Here is a 16,783-nt window from a genome sequence, read left to right as displayed (position 1 = left end):
CCAGCACAGTTGCCAGACGGGGCTGGCAAACGGCCATGGTTGGATGGTGCTTTTTACGTGCCACCGGCACGGTAGCCAGGCAAGGTTGGCGACAAACACAATCGGATGGTGCTTTTTACGTGCCACCGGCATGATGATGATGTTATATATATATATATATATATATATATATAACATCATCATCATCGTTTAACATCTGCCATGTTTTACTTTTTCACTTGCTTCAGTCATTAGAGTGCAACCATGCTGAGGCAATGGTTTGAAGAATTTTAGTTTAATGAATTGACCCCAATGCTTATTTTGCTAACCCTGGTATTTATTCAGTTGGTCTCATTTGTCAAATCACTAAGTTACAGGAACATAAACACACCAACACCAGTTGTCAAGTGGTGGATGGGGGAAGAGCATACATATACATAAACATCTATATCTATCTATCTATCTATCTATCTATCTATCTATCTATCTATCTATCTATCTATCTATCTATCTATCTATCTATCTATCTATCTATCTATATACACGCACAAATATATATATATATATATATTTAATACCAATATGTTTGTTTTTTTATACGCTAGCCACTGATATAATCATGTTAATGCTTACATCTTCAATTTATATATGTATATATCGTGGCCATTGCCAGTCTCGCCTGGCCCCCGTGTCAGTGGCATGTAAAAGTACCATCCGATCGTGGCTGTTGCCAGTCTCGCCTGGCCCCCGTGCTGGTGGTACGTAAAAAGCATCATCCGATTGTGTTCGTTGCCAACCTTGCCTGGCTACCGTGCCGGTGGCATGTAAAAAGCACCATCCGACCGTGGCCGTTTGCCAGCCCCATCTGGCAACTGTGCCGGTGGCATGTAAAAAGCACTCACTACACTCATGGAGTGGTTGGCGTTAGGAAGGGCATCCAGCTGTAGAAACACTGCCAGATCAGACTGGGCCTGGTGCAGCCTTCTGGCTTCCCAGACCCCAGTTGAACCGTCCAACCCATGCTAGCATGGAAAGCGGACGCTAAATGATGATGATGATGATATATATATATATATATATATATATATTGTATACAGTGGACTTTTCTCAGTTTCAGTCCTACCAAATCCACCCACAAGGCCTTGGTTGAGGTTGGCTCAATGTTATAGTAGAAGACACTTGCCCACAGTACCACACAGTGGAACTAAACTCAGAAACTTGTGGTTGGGAAGCAAGCTTTTTACCACACAGCCATGCCTGCATAGTCTGACTGTAATTTTCCAAATTGAAACCAGGACCATTGAGAAACATCTTTCATGAAATATTCTTAACATTTTTAAGGCTTTCCTCATTTTGTTTCACTCTCCTCAATAAGGTCTTTTTACACTGCAATATAAATAATAAATACACAGTCTTTTTTGTATTCTCTTAGATTTAAAATAAGGTTTTGTATTTCTGGTTTAGATATCTAATGCAATGGCGCTATCTTTCTCTGGAGCCTGAAATACTTTTTTGAAATGTTGAGGTTAAGTTGTCCCCATACAAACCCTAAATACATATCTCTATAATCATTTTCAAAAATTTGTCTTATCAATTTTGGGCAGTGTTTTGGTGACAAATATGTAGATGGTTTTTCAACTGCTGGTGCCATTGATAAAAATCTGGTGTGACCATATCATAATAGCATTTTGCATTCCATTCCAGGAAAGTCACAAAATTCTTTTAGCTATGATACATGCATGAACTGTGTAAATGTAAAATTTGAAAATTTTTACAATAAGTGCTGAGATTATCAATTGGTAAAAGCATTCACAAAGACAGATAGATGATGATGATGATGATGATGATGTGGTGGAGGTGGTGGTGATGGTGGTGGTGATGGCGGCAGTGGTGGTGGTGATGGCGATGATGATGATGATGATGGTGGTGGTGGTGACGGTGGTGGCGGCGGCGGTGGTGGTGATGATGATGATGGTGGTAGAGGGGGTGGTGGTGGCAGTGGCAATGATGATGTTGACGATGATGATGGTGGTGGTGGTGGCAGTGGTGGTGATGATGATGATGATGATGGTAATGATGATGGTGGTGGTGGTGGTGGTGGTAGTGATAATGATGGTGGTGATGAAGATGATGATGATGGTGATGATGATAGTGATGATGATGATAATGATGTAAGTTATTCAAATTGCACATTTCGGTGTTCTTCTCCATTTCGAGTAAAGAGTAGCTTTCAGAAGCAGAAGCGATGCACCATGATTGAGTTCTTGATAAAAGTGAGGAGCAGGCTGTTTGACAACAATGGAAGGCTACAGCTTGGTCATCGAAATGGTGTCAATGACAGTGTTCACAAAACTGATGGAGAAGTTTAAAGAAGGAGAAACCAGCATTGAAGACAAACCTGAGAGTGGGATACCATCAACTGTAATTACTGGTATGAATCACCAGCAAGTGGATGAATTGATTCCTGTGAACAGACAAGTTCACAATCCAGGAGTTTGCTGTAGTACTGGACTGTAGCCACAATGCATTACAGAAGATGAAGTGGGGGAGAATCTGGGTATCAAATAATGTGATGAATTGGGTGCATCATCATCATCACATCATCATCATCATCATCATCATCGTTTAACGTCCGCTTTCCATGCTAGCACGGGTTGGACGATTTGACTGAGGTCTGGCAAACCAGATGGCTGCACCAGACTCCAATCTCATCTGGCAGAGTTTCTACAGCTGGGTGCCCTTCCTAATGCCAACCACTTTGAGAGTGTAGTGGGTGCTTTTATATGCTGTCGGTTCGAAGGCCAGTCAGGCGGTACTGGCAACGGCCACCTCAAATGGTGCTTTTTATGTGCCACCTGCACAGGAGCCAGTCCAGTGGCACTGGCAATGACCTCGCTTGAATGTTTGTTTCACGTGCCACCAGCACAAGTGCCAGTAAGGTGACGCAAGTAACGATCATGCTCGAATGTTGCTTTTTACATGCCACCGGCATGGAAGCCAGTTTGTTGCTCTGGCAACGATCGCGCTTGGATGGTACTCTTAGCGCTCCACTAGCACCTGATATGAAGGAGAAGGGAAAGAGTGTGCTCTGATCTGCTGGAAGCATTTGAAGCCAATGTAGACACATTGTTTTCCCATTCTAGGGACAGGAGATGAAACTTGGGTGTATTTTTATGATGCAGAAATAAAGGCTCTGGTCAAGGAATAACATTACACCTCTTCTCCCTGGCTTATGAAGTTCAAAAGTCAATGAGAAGCATAGAAAGTCATGGTAACTGCTTTTTGGGGGATAATAAGAGTGGTATTCTCCTTGGTTTTTCTGGAATATGGATGTACCATGAACAATGAACAGTATAATTGAGACACTCAAAAATTTGAGATCGTTTGGAGGAAGAGATCAAACAAGGATCTGAGAATGATTCCACATTCACCATTACAATGGGGGATCAAACACATCTTTGGCCACAAATCAGGCAATCAGAAAACTAGGTCGGTCAGTGGTCTCTTATATACTGTAATAGCCCAGATATGATACCCTCTGACTTCTATCTGTTCAGTCCTATGATGGACTGTCTTTGGGGATAATGATTTGATGAGACAGACGAGGTGAGAATGTGAGTGAAGTGGGTACTATAGTGCAAACCCGAATTGCTTTCCAATGCATTATTAGCTATACCATGGGTTCTCAAAGTGGGTGCTATTGCCCCTAGTGGGCGCTGGTGTCTAAGGGGGTGCTGTGGGTGGGTGGGGAGTGCGGTAGAGAAAAAGGAGGCATTGGGAGGACGGTAGCAGATTGGGGGATGCTATGAATTTATAATATTATTATAGTATTGTATACAAGTTATATATTATATTAAATATTAAATGATTCATAGTATATATAAATTAGTGATCACATGATCACGTGACCGACCAGACCATCAGATGTTGTTACACATCGCTGGTCACAATGCGTTCACATTGTTTTAGCCTTCGAATAACGCCACCCCGCTGGCTAAGCGAGCAGGGCAACAGAAGAAAGAGTGAGAGAAAGAGTGGTGAAAGAGTACAGTAGGAATCACCACCCCCTGCCGGAGCCTCGTGGAGCTTTTAGGTGTTTTTGCTCAATAAACACTCACAACGCCCGGTCTGGGAATCGAAACCGCGATCCTGCGACTGCGAGTCTGCTGCCCTAACCACTAGGCCATTGCGCCTCCAATATATATATAAATTAGTAAAATATAAAATATTTTATTTATACATAAAAAATAGGGGTGGGGGTGCAGAGGGTATTATATGGCCATGATGGGGGTGGTGGCCCAAAAAGTCTGAGAACTTCTGAGCTATACAGATGATGTTGTTAAGTACTTTTGTAAAGAGGAAAAGTTACTTTACTAACAGGTACAGTTTGAACAACCTATGTTAGTTTATAAAAGATGTTATGTCTATTTCTGCATCACTTTCGGCACAATTATTTGAGAGTGAGTGTGTGTGCATGTGAGTGTGCCTGTAGATACTGTTTCAAATAAGCTCCTTTCCAACCAATACTAGCATGGATAAATGCACATTAAGCAAACAAGTATATACATGTACATGACTATACACACACATGTATATATATATATATATATATATATATACATGCATACAAACATATATATATAATTATTTATATACATACACACATATAGATATATACATATGATTATTCATATATATATATATACATACATGCAAATGTGTGTGTATACTAGTTTGTTTGTCTAGTTTAACACCCATAAACATATATGAATAATTATATATGCATATATATATATATATATAATATATATATATATATATATATATATATATATATATATATATATATATATATATATCTGGGTTTGAGTGTGTGTTAACTGTACATACATGTGTATATACACACATGCATTTGTACATACAGATAAACATACATATATATGTACCTACATATACATATGTATGTACATATATGTGTATATACATACATGTGTATATATACACATACATATGTATGTACCTACATATATACCTGACTATATTATGCATGCTTCTGTATGCATGTCATGCTACATTACACTCTTGCCATCATCTCAAATTGCATTATTTATATAAATGCACTGAGGCACACATCTACACTTGAGGTAGATTATATAAATGAATGTATACATAAAGAGTGAAAGAGAGAGAGAGAGAAAGGGGGTGTATGATGTTTGACAGTTGGTTAAAAGGTTAGAAGCATTTTCTGATGATGGATTTTGTCTAGATGTAAGTCATATGGCTCAGTCTTCTTCGTTTCCTTCATCATAGTTGTCATCACCACCACCACAACCATCATCATCTTCATCATCATCATCATCTTGTTGTCCTCCTCCTCCTCCCTTCTTCTTCTTCTTCTTCTTCTTCTTCTTCTTCTTCTTTTCTTCTTCTTCTTCTTCTTCTTCTTCTTCTTCTTCTTTCTTCTTCTTCTTCTTCTTCTGCTGCTGCTTCTGCTTCTTTATCATCTTCATGATTATGAAAATGATGATGATGTTAAAGATGATGATGATGATGATGATCATGATGGTGTTGATGATGATGATGATGACGATGATAAAATGATATGATGATGATATGAATTTGATCATTCTGATGATGATGATTATAATCATCATAATCATCTTGTTCATTTCTATCATCATCATCAATATCATGATTACCTTGTTGTCATCATTGCTGCTGTTTTCGTCATGGTGACTATCACTGTTGTCACTAATATCATCATCATCATCATCATCATCACCACCACCATCATCATCATCACCATCATTATCTAGCTGCATAGCATTACTTGAGTTGGTCACTTGACTTGGTAGCTAATCAATGAAAACCTTAAAAAGGGTCAGTGACATGCACTAAGTATGGTAGCAGCTGTAGCCCACTTTATTAAGTCATTCATAATCTCATAAGAATTGTTGAACTAACGTAATCAGCTTACCTTCTGATTCAGGGCACAACATATTTATTTACATCAAGAAGGATGTCACACATACCACGTCTCCTCTATGTCAATGGTTTCCAGCACAGGTCGGCACAGTTTCTAGCAGTTTCATGACTAAGAGTCTGCAAAGGTTGATGACGGTTCCAATGAAACAAGCCTGCTTGTGAAATTAATGTGCAAGTGGCTGAGTGCTCCACAGACACATGCACCCTTAATATAGTTCTCAGGAGAATTCAGCATGACACAGAATGTGACAAGGCTGGCCCTTTGAATTACAGGTACTACTCATTTTTGCTTGCTGAATGGACTGGAGCAATGTGAAATAAAGTGTCTTGCTCAAGGACACAATGCTGAGAATTGAACTTATGATCTTACAACCATAAGCCAAATACCCTAACCACTAAGCCACACACCTTTAGGATATATATGTCTGTGAAATACTCAACCACTTAGTCTTGTATACTACAAGATGGACTATATTTGTAAATCAAAGAGCCAATTTTGTCATATATCTGTCACTGATTGAGTTCTCATCCAACTTATACTATTCTTAATCCAACTCAGCATATTTTCCTTAATCCAACCAATTCTACTTTCTTCAATCCAGCCTGCAGTATTCTCCTTAATCCAACACAAGAAAATCTCTTTAATCTAATTCAACCCTCAGTATTCTTAACCTAACCTATAGAATTCTTTTTAATCCAACATACAAATTCTCCTTAATCCAATACATCATATCCTCCTTAATCCATCCCACCATATTCTCTTTAATCCAACCCACCACATTCTTCTTAATCCAACCCACTATATCCTCCTTAATCCACCCTGCCATATTTTCCTTAACCTAACCCAGCATCATCATCATCATCATCATCATTTAGCGTCCGTTTTCCATGCTAGCATGGGTTGGACGGTTCTACTGGGGTCTGTGAAGCCAGAAGGCTTCATCAGGCCCAGTCAAATCTATCCTCCTAAATCTAACCCACCATATTCTCCTTAATCCACCCCACCATATTTTCTTTAATCCAACCTACCATATTCTTCTTAATCCACCCACCATATTCTCCTTCATCTAATACACCATATCCTCCAAATCCAACCCACCATATTATCCTTGATCCAACCCACTATATCCTCCTTAATCCACCCCACCATATTTTCTTTAATCCAACCTACCATATTCTTCTTAATCCACCCACCATATTCTCCTTCATCTAATACACCATATCCTCCAAATCCAACCCACCATATTCTCCTTCATCTAATACACCATATCCTCCTTAATTCACCCCACCATATTCTCTTTAATCCAACCCACCATATTATCCTTAACCAAACTTACTCTCCCTCCTCTTCCACCTCCTCCTCTCCTTTTCTCTTTCTCCATCCTTCTTCATCTCCTCTTTTATCCTTCTCAGTCCTCTTTTTTGCCTTTCTTCTTGCTCTTCTTCCTCCTTCATCTTATCCCCTATTCCTCTCCTTGTTTTCCCCTCTCCCTCTCCCCCGTCTGTCTGTCAATCAATCAGTACCTTCAAGATATTATGTTGGTCAATGATTGATGTGTTTAGATTGAGATAATCTCATTCCTTCTCCTCTTTCAGTTCTATTACTAATTCACTAATCACCATCCGATAGGTGTGTATGTCTCTACATATTTGGGTGTATGTTTTCTGATGTTTGAGTGTGTGTGTGTGTGTGTTTGTGTGTGTGTATGAATGTATGTGTTGTGTGCATGTGTGTATTTGTATGTATGTGCTTATGTGTGTATGCATGTGTGCGTGTGTACGTGTGCATGTGTGAGTGTGCGTGCACACGCACATGTGCATATGTGTATATTTGTGTATTTATGTATGTGTTTATGTGTATCTTTTGTCAGTGCTTTGATATATAAATACATATAAGTATAGATATGTGTATATATATATATATAAACACACACAGACATACATATATGTACGTATAGAAACACATTGATATTTGTTTGGGTAGGTTTCAGAAGTAATTCAATACTGTATGTTAACACCAATCCTTCTCTAATTCCCTTTTACCTTTTTATATATTCATTAATATACAAATTTTGTTTGGGTGTGGGGCAGGTAAGCAGGGCACACGTGCATGTGTCTGTGAGTGCATGTGCATTTGTGTGTGTGTGTGTGTGTGTGTAAATTTCTTCCCTCTTCACTCTCATTATCTTAGCATTACTTGTGCTTTCTCTCTCTGACTCTTACTCACTCTGTCTGGCTGTCTGGATGGATGGATGGATGGATGGATGGATGAATGGATGGGTAGACAGAAGGATTAAGGAAAAACCTGACTACTTACATATGTCACATTTGTATGTATGCATTAATCTATCTCTGTTTGTGTGTATGTGTGCATATACACATTAATCTTTGTATATGTATAAATATATGTGTGTGTGTGTGTGTATACATATACACAATATACACACTCGTTTACATTAATCTGTTCCACTGCTGTTGTGTGTGTTTGTGTGTGTATATAAATATATATATATATTAACATATATACATATATACATTCATTCATATTAATCTGTCTGTCCATGTCTGTGTGTATATGTGCATATAATATATAATATATATATATATATATATATATATATTTATATATATATATATTATATATATATATATATATTATATATATATATATTTATATATATATAATATATATATATATATATATAATATATATATATATATATATATAATATATATATATATATGTATATATGTATGTATGCATGCATGCATATGCACACATGCATTAATATGTATGTGTATGTGTTGTGTGTATCTATGTACATTAAAGGTAGTGGTTTGCAGCTTTGTTAGACAATCAGGTAACATGCTTTGGCGGAAAGCTAGCAGAGTCATTTGCTCACCAGCACAAAATGCTTGGCAGCATTTTGTATGTCTACATTCCAAGTTCAAATTTTGCCAGGGCTGACTTAGCCTCTCATGGTTTTATTGTCGATAAAATAAGCATGAGTTGAACACTGGGGTCAATGTAATTGACTTACACAACCCAGCCCAAAATTGCTGGCATTGTGCCAAAATTTGAATTTAATATTTGTTCCAGCTCTTTGAGCTTTGAGTTCAAATTCTTTCTGCGGTCAGCTTTGGTTTGTATCCTTTTGGAGTTGATAAATACTTCAAAGTCAACTGCTTTCTCTGCTCTGGATTGTGCTGATTCAATTTGGGATTTAAGGGATACACATCAATGGAATACTCAACCAAATTCATGTTGATTTCATAGTAATTCAACAGGTCAGATAATTGGATTCTCATCTTCAAGATTGACAGAAAATCCTCTACACATACATTAATCTATGTGAGTGTGTGTGTACGATAATCTCTATGAGGGTGTTTAATCTCTGTTTGTAAGTGCCTACATTAATCTCTGAGTGCACCTATGTGTATACATTCATTAGTGAGTGCATATATGTATGTATGTGTGTCTATATACATTAATCCATCTATGTTTATCTCTATCTATGCATGTACTAGCAGTATCGCCCGGCGTTGCTCGGGTTTGTTTCGACCCGCTGGAATTGTAATTTTGAAAAGGAAAAATTTTATGAACATTTTTCTGGTCGAAATACACCGAAAAGTGGTGACACAGCAGTGAAAAAATCGTAAAAAATAGGGATTTTCATAGAAAAAAACATCTTTTTGATGTAAATAATTTTTGGTGTTAACATGGTCCGATTTGAATTTTATGTTCTACGGAAGGAAGAGCAACCCTTCTTCTACCATACTCTCAATTTTGGTCAACTTGCGCCGCAGGGTCTCGGAGGAGATAGTGTTAGTTGAAGGTTACCATTCTAGGTGCCTGAGTAACAACCTCGCGGATTTACAGATAAATGAATTAATTACTATTTTACAGAATAAAATTAAATAATTCTTGAAAATTAATTAATATTAATATTTTTTGAACAAAGTAAATAATTTTTAAAACTTAAATAATAATTTTTTTTACACAAACGCGAACGGGAAAAGGGGGTGGCGAATTCGATTTACATACCTAAATTTTTTCTTTTTCATGACATTGTAGCAAAATAGTAGTGAATTATATAAATACCAGCAGTACATTTTTTTTTCTGGGGTATTTTTTTTCAACCTCGTCACATATTTGCCCCTTTCAATTAAACAAAGTCTTAATTAAGCAATTACGGCAGCTTAGCAATGGTTTCAATACAGGCGTGACATCTGTATCTCAATTGTTCAAAACCCTTCGAATTTTTTCGCACGTGATGATATCATAGTGAAAACTTTCAATTACGCGCACTTAGAAGTACGCTCGCAAATTAATACTACCAAAATTTTGAAGTTCGCGCTCCGCTTGTGTGTGTGTGTGTGCGTGCTTTAGGTGTACGTAGGTATGTGTTTTTGTGTGTGTGTGTCACTGAAGCCATACATACATATATACATACATAACCTCTCTCTCTCTTTTCTCTCTCAGTCACTCACTACAAAAAGTGAATAAAAAAAGTTCAGTTATTTCTGTCTTTCACTCTGTCTGTCTCTTTACACACACACAAAAGCGCTTCACTTACACCCACACTTTCTGTGTCGCACAACCCATCAAACACACACACACACACTCACACACGCACACATGTACATCAATGCTTTCGGAGTGAAATGTTAAAATATTGAGTTTTCTCGAATTTTGTCTTAATTGGGGGTGAAATTGAAAGAAATATATTATGGCATGACCGAATGGAGTACTTTGAAAAATCTTAGGTAAACTCTAATTGAAGAAATTGTGTGAGGAGTAAATCGTTATGTATTTATTTGTTTCTGTTTGCTGTGTTTTTTTATTTTTTGAGTAGTGGTTTAAATACTTTCAGTTTAGTCTTCCTCAAATCACTCTGTTGCTATTTACTTTCATTTTATTCGTTGCACACTGTGTGTGTGCGTGTGCGTGTGGTGTAAACCACATTAAGAAAAGCATTTGACATACACACCAGAATGTGAGTTTTCTGTAAATTTTGCTTAATTGGAGTTTAAATTTTTAAAACTGGACCTGGCATGACCCGATGCATTCTACTCTTAAAAATGCTAGGTAAATTGTAATTGAATAAATCCTATATTGTAGATTTCTATAAGTTACAAAGGGAGGCAGATAAAATCTGCCTTTTATAATAAGAGATTAATGTGTCTGTGTCAGTGTGTATTTCAATTAAATTTTGTGTGTAGAGTGAGTGTCTATATGTATATACATTAATCTGTGTGTGTGTGAGAGAGAGAGAGAGTATATATATACATATACATACATACATATATATATTATATATATATATATATATATATATATATATATATATATATATATACATACATATATAAATATATATATATATACATACTGTATTTTAACGTATATATTAGGAACCCTCGTGTATAATTTTAGGGGCTTAAAATTTGGAAAAAACGCTTTTGTAAGAGATCATAATACCATCCATGTATAAGAAACTCCCATATTTTTAACCTAATTTTTGACAAAAAGGGGTTCCTTACACATGTTAAAATACATCTGGTGTTGGTGCCCTGTAAAAAGCACCCAGTACACTCTGTTAAGTGGTTGACATTGGTAAGGGCATCCAGCTGTAGAAACCATCCTAAAACAGACAATGGAGTCTGGTATGGCTTCTGGCTTTGCTATCTCCTGTCAAACTGTCCAACCCATGCCAGCATGGAAAATGAACATTAAACGATGATGGTGAGGAAACTGAAAGAAGCCTGTTGTGTTTGTTCACCCATCACCGCTAAACAACTGGTGTTGGTGTGCTTATGTCTCCATAACTTAGCTGTTTGGCAAAGGAGGCTGACAGAATAAGTACTAGGTTTAAAAGATAAATCCTGGGGTTGATTTGATCGACTAAAACCCTTCAATGCAGTGCTCTAGCATGGCCACAGTCAAATGACTGAAACAAGTAAAAGAATAAAAGAATATATGTGTTTATATATATATAATAATTATATATATGTATATATATTCTTTTATTTGTTTCAGTCATTTGACTTCAGCCATGCTGGAGCACAGCTTTAAAGGGTGTTAGTTGGAGAAATCTACCCCAAGAGTTATTCTTTATAAGCCTAAAATGTATTCTATCAATCACTTTGGCTGAACTGCTAAGTTATGGGGGAAACGTATACACCCGCATGAATTGTCAAGCAATGGTGGGGGACAAACACAAACACAGAGACACACTAATACATACATACATACATACATACATACATACATACATACATACATACATATATATATATGACGGGCTTCTTCCAGTTTCCACTGGCTTTGGTCGGTTCCAAGGCTAAAGCAGAAGACACTTGCCCAAGGTGCCATGTAGTGGGATGGAACCTGGAACCATGTGGTTGGTAAGCAAGCTTCTTACACACCAGCCACATCTGCGCCTATATATACATATATATATATATATAATATATATATATATATATATATATATATATATATATATATATATATATATATATATATATATATATATACATATTTATATATCATCATCATCATCATCATTGTTTAACGTCTGCATTCCATGCTGGCATGGGTTGGATGGTTTGACTGGGGACTGGTGAGCCAGATGGCTGCACCAGGCTCCAATCTGATCTGGCAGAGTTTCTACCGCTGGATGCCCTTCCTAATGCCAAACACTCCGAGAGTGTAGTGGGTGCTTTTACGTGCCATCGGCATGAGGGCCAGTCAGGTAGTACTGGCAGTATATATATATATATATATATATATATATGTATGTATATTAATTTTACAATGTGTTTATTATGGTAGTTTTGACTTTAAGAGTCGCTCCTAGTATGAAGCATTTATGTATAGTAATGCCCTTAATATAAATAAATATATTTAAAGGGTTAAATTAATAAATGTTTCCTTTATGAAGTTTTTCATGCTATCTACTGATAAATTCTTATAAAGATTTTATCCTATTTTTTAAATTGTATATATATATATATATATACTCTTTTACTCTTTTTTACTCTTTTATTTGTTTCAGTCATGCTGGAGCACCACCTTTAGTCGAGCAAATCGACTCCAGGACTTATTCTTTGTAAGCCTAGTACTTATTCTATTAGTCTCTTTTTGCCGAACCACTAAGTTATGGGAATGTAAACACAGACACACAGACAGCGATGGTGGAGGGGGACAAACACAGACACACAAACATATACACACACATACATACATACATATATATATATATATATATATATGATGGGCTTCTTTCAGTTTCTGTCTACCAAATCCACTCACAAGGCTTTGGTCGGCCCAAGGCTATAGCAGAAGACACTTGTCCAAGGTACCATGCAGTGGGACTGAACACGGGACCATGTGGTTGGTAAGCTAGCTACTTACCACACAGCTACTCCCAAATATTAATCTGTGTGTGTGTGTGTGTGTGTGTGTATGAGTGTGTGTGCAAGTGTATGTTTATGCTTATAGCTACGTATGTACATATTAAGCTGTCAACATGTTCTCCATGTATGTGTACACACACACATACACACACACATGCATGCACATGTATTTGTATTAATCTCTTTATGTGTTTTTTTAACGCATTTATTCTTCCTGTTTTTCTCTCTCTCCTCTCTCTCTCCTCTCTCTCTATCTCTTTCACTCTCTTTTTCTTTCCATTAGCCCCTCTCCTCTTTGTTTTCTCAATTTACTACTCTTTCTCTATGTAAATACAAGCATATGATAACCTAGCAATAGAGAACATATACATATAGCCTTATACACCACACACACACACACGCGTATACGTATATGTGTATGTGGGTGCTAAATCACAAGTCAAGATCAGCTGGGTCGGTAATTAATAGTTTTATAAGCTAAGTCTAAACATCTCAGTCAGCAGCACCAGATATAGTAATTAATTAAGAACAAGTAGGAGCCTGGTTTTTAGGATTTTTGTATTTTTACCTGTGCAAAGGTTGGTATAAAACTCTGCCTTTCATTTCTTGTTCTGAAAAATGTCTTTTATTGTTATGTAACAATATTCCTTTATTCCTTTTATTTGTTGCAGATAATAACATACACAAAGCTACATGCACAGCACAAGCCCATGCACACACTCACACACACTCACACACACACACACGTATTTATTTCATGGTTGTTAAGTGACAAATAATAACAAATATGTAAATATGTACTAATAAAAGCAATCAATAATGGGAATAAAGTAAAATTTATATTCCTTGTCAGAAGACTTTAGCACCCCCCCTCACACATATAAATGCATATATATACGAATGTATGTATATATATATGTGTGTGTTAGAATTATATTCATACACACACACACACACACACACACACATGTATATATGTATGTGCATGTATACATATATATATATTATATACACATACATATTTCTATATATTGATTATAGTGATGATGACGATGATGATGATGATGCGTGTGTGTTTGTGTTCAGAAATTCAAATATGTTTGTGTATGTTTATGTATTCTGATTTTTATAGCCAAGTATACCATGTCTCTACATTTCATAAGAAGCAACTAAAAAGGTCAGTGATAGGAATGACCGGCAGTTGTAAAACACTTCCTCAGAAAAACCATCTAACCCAACTAGTATGGTACAAAAGAATTACTGTGGTGTTGGTGGTTGTAATCACGGTCCTGAACATCACCACCACCACCACCACCACCACCCCACCACCACCACCACCACCACCACCACACATACACACACACAAATATATATATATATATATATACTTTATTTAAAGCAGCAGAAAATTCAACAAAAACTGTTACTCTGAGTTTCCCGTTGCCGTTCATCGGACAGTTTTTGCAACGGGAAACTCAGAGTAACAGGTTTTGTTGAATTTTCTGCTGCTTTAATTAAAGCATATTACTCTACCACTGGTATTTGAGTACTCTTTTTTCCACCTTGTTTCACATTTATGTGTTTACTTACTTTTACTCGGTATATATATATATATATATATATATATATATATATATTCGTATGTATATGTATATACATATACATACATATATCGTGGCACTCAGTTGGATATGACAATGTGGGTTCCAACGACATGATCTGATCAATGGAACAGCTTGCTCGGGAAATAAACATGCAAGTGGCTGAGCACTTCACAGACACTTGTACGCTTAACGTAGTTCTCAGGGAGATTCAGCTTGATACAGAGTGTGATAAGGTCGGTCCTTCGAAATACAGGTACAACAGAAACAGGAAGAAAGAGTGAGAGAAAATTGTGTTGAAAGAGTACAGCAGGGTATGCTACCAACCCCTGCTGGAGCCATGTGGAGCTTTAAGTGTTTTCGCTCAATAAACACTCACAACACCCCGTCTGGGAATCGAAACAATGATCCTACAAATGCGAGTCCACTGCCCTAACCACTGGGCCATTGCGCCTTCATACACACACACACACACATACATATACATATAAATATATACATATATATATATGTATGCAGTATGTATGTATGTATGTATGTATGTATGTATGTATGTATGTATATATAATATATATATAATATATATATATATATATATATACATATATATATAATCCATATACATATATATATACATATATATATATATGTATGCATGTAATATGTATGTATGATGTATGTATGTATGTATGTATGTATGTATGTATGTTATATATATATATATATTATATATATATATATATATATATATATATATATATATATATATCAAAATGTGACCGTGAGTGTACCGTTGGCGATTTTTTTTCGTCCGTCTTCCCTCTTTTGATCTTTCCTTTTCCTATGTTTCTGACGAAGATCTCCACTCGAAACGTTAAACCCTCCTTCTTTCCTTCTTTCCTGAGCGTCTAATAACACTATACTTGTTCCACGTCCTCGCGTTGTTGTAATTTCATGTTTGGATTAATATATATCTATATATATATAATATATATAATATATATATATAATATATATATATGTATATATATATATTTATATATATATAGTCATAAATGACAGAAATGGTTTGATGGAATTTTTATTCAACATAAGCAAATTCTAATTTCATGACAATTGTTTTGTACTTAGAAACCTATAAATAATTTATATTATTATATTTAATAACAAATATATTACTTGTATCGTACTATATATTCTATAAGTTTTGTTGAATGGTATAGTAAAGAACTTTTTCTTAAGTGTACTACCATACTACCAGATTACTTGATTTCATATATTGTGACTAAAATATATATTTATATATATATATATACTCTTTATTCTTTTACTTGTTTCAGTCATTTGACTGTGGCCATGCTGGAGCATTGCCTTTAGTCAAGCAAATCGACTCTAGGACCATCCGATCGTGGTCGTTTGCCAGACTCGTCTGGCACCTGTGCCGGTGGCACGTAAAAAGCACCCACTACACTCATGGAATGGTTGGCGTTAGGAAGGGCATCCAGCCGTAGAAACATTGCCAGATCAAACTGGGCCTGATGCAGCCTTCTGGCTTCCCAGACCTCAGTTGAACCGTCCAACCCATGCTAGCATGGAAAGTGGACGCTAAACGATGATGATGATGATGATGTTGGGCGACTTTTGGCTAACCCTGTGTGTAAGCTGGACATAGTTTTAATTGAGAAAGAAAACAAACTATGCTGGATCATAGACATAGCATGCCCAGCAGAGAAAAATAAGGGAGACTCTATGTAATCCCTTGACTTGAAAGAGACAGTGTCTAAATTTCCCTTAAA

At 36.4% G+C, this 16,783-nt stretch overlaps 1 protein-coding gene across 1 annotated transcript in view; it reads left to right on the top strand.

The window, feature by feature from the left end:
- The window catches only part of LOC115214953, a 479,885-nt gene that overhangs the window by 12,360 nt on the left and 450,742 nt on the right, over positions 1-16,783 (top strand). The window lies entirely within an intron of this gene.

Source organism: Octopus sinensis, linkage group LG8 (genome assembly GCF_006345805.1).
Source record: "Octopus sinensis linkage group LG8, ASM634580v1, whole genome shotgun sequence".
NCBI lineage: Eukaryota > Metazoa > Mollusca > Cephalopoda > Octopoda > Octopodidae > Octopus > Octopus sinensis.
The sequence above is the reverse complement of the archived record's forward strand: the minus strand, read 5'-3'. Positions and strand labels throughout refer to the sequence as shown.